This window comes from Micromesistius poutassou (genome assembly GCF_964030765.1).
Source record: "Micromesistius poutassou genome assembly, contig: SCAFFOLD_5249, whole genome shotgun sequence".
NCBI lineage: Eukaryota > Metazoa > Chordata > Actinopteri > Gadiformes > Gadidae > Micromesistius > Micromesistius poutassou.
In genome coordinates, this window is record NW_028179749.1 from 10,225 (window position 1) to 12,477 (window position 2,253).

Genomic DNA, 2,253 nt, shown 5'->3' on the forward strand with positions numbered 1-2,253 from the left:
GGTTAGAGCTATAGGGTGAGGGTGAGGGTTAGGGGTGAGGGGTAGGGGTAGGGCTATAGGGTTAGGGTCAGGGTGAGGGTTAGGGGTAGGGCTATAGGGTGAGGGTGAGGGTTAGAGCTATAGGGTGAGGGTTAGGGGTAGGGCTATTATTATTATTATATATGTATTATATATATATATATACAGTATATGCATACATATATATGCATACATACATATATATGCATACATATATATGCATACAATGTGAGTTTCACTTTTTTAAAAGTGAAACATTTAAAAAGTGAAACTCACATTATATAGATTCATTACACCCAAAGTAAAATATTTCAAGCCTGTATTTGTATCAATCTTCATGATTATGGCTTACAGCTCATGAAAACCCAAAATTCAGTAGGCCTATCTCAGAAAATTAAGAATATTGTGATGTGAAAAAGTTAAAGATTGGAGACTCAAAGTGTCCCACCCTATTCAGCTCATTATCTAAAAATACCTGAAAAGGATTCCTAAGCCTTTTAATGGTCTCACTATGGTCCAGTAGGCTTCACAATCATGGGGAAGACATTCATTGACACCCTCCACAAGGAGGCTAAGCCTCAATCTTTAGCTCATCGCTAAAGAGGCCGTTCACAGACTGGTAGAACCAGGGCCGGCGCTAGCCATTTGGGTGCCCTAAGCACAAATGCATTGTGGTGCCCCCCTGAAAATCATCAATCAAACATCAATTCAGTAATTGAGGTTCTGCGTGTGCGGAGTGCCGGTACTGCCTACGGCCTACAGACCCTACAGACCTACGGCCTACAGACCCTACAGACCTACAGACCTACAGACCTACAGAGGGTCGCCCCGGCCCCCCTCCTCCTCCTGAGCTCTGGGTCTATTGCTGTCCCCGTGGGGGCGTTGAGTGCTGATTCATAGCAGCCAGATGTGCTGCTGGTCGGGACTTCAGCAAGACCGCCCCAACCCCAGGACCCACAACATAGGAATATTCTCTTATCTGACAACCTCATATATATATATATATATATATATATATATATATATATATATATATATATATATATATAATTTAAAGAGGCTATCCCCATCTATTAGATCGAGACGCTTTTGTAAGGAATTCCGTATAACTGCAATCGCTCAAAAGGTATTCCGTGTTGTATGGCGCCATCTAGTGGCCGTCCGGTGGCTGCGTCTCAGAGCCGCTGAGCTCCGCGCTGCTGCAGCTCAAATCGAGGACATTATAAATAAGATAAGAACCCACGTGGTAGGAAGGAGGGCGGCGTGTGATCCCACGGTTACGACCCGCGGCACCGTTACTGTTCTAGTCCTACTTTAGCAGCTGTCATGAACGTACGAAAGAGGATTAGGGCCACATGTGATGATTCAGAATAAAAAGAGTTCTGACGTTAATCTTCGAATTCAAAGTCAGAAGTCAATCCTCTCCCGTATGAGCGTTATAATAAGATGTTGTATAAGTTATACTATAGGTTATATCTTATGTTATACTATATGTTGTACTATATGTTAATATGTTGTAGCTACTACTACTATGTTATACTACTATATGTTCATATGTTATACCTATATGTTAATATGTTAGACTACATTAATGTGTGACCATACGGATATATAGGCGTCACGGGAAGGAGCCCCTCACCCACCCTGCAAGATAGAGGAAGTTTGGCTCAAAAACGAAAGTAGATGATATTGGTCCATATTGCATCCGAAGGACTTCACGTCGAAAGTATGGCAGGTAAGCCGAGTTTGTCTTAAAGTACCTTTTGGACATGTTGGTGTAACGTTACCCTCCTATATGTGTGCTGATATGCATTTTCTTTCCGAAGTATTGCGATCGCTCAGTGTGGTCAGTCAGAGTTTAGTTTTAGGGCCTACTGTAGGGGTCGGTCTGTGCTATTGAACATTACTTCATGTGGACTGAGTTCAGATCCAGGGGCCGTATTCACAAATAATCTTATTTATATATAAAAGCAATAGCATAGTTCACTGAAGCCTAAAAATATGTTGTAGGGCCTAGGCTATTATACCACAGTTAAAGGCTGCCCCACACTACAATATATTTTAATCTTATGCGATTTGAGTCGGATGTACACCACACACATAAAGAGAATCTCAGCCCATTTGTTGCTAAAAGGGTGCTATTCATGCATGAAAATGATCCAATTTAAATTGCTTTTCAGAGTTAATAAAGAAACACTTAAGTGAAAGTGAAGTTAAGTGAAATGTGTTGGCCCA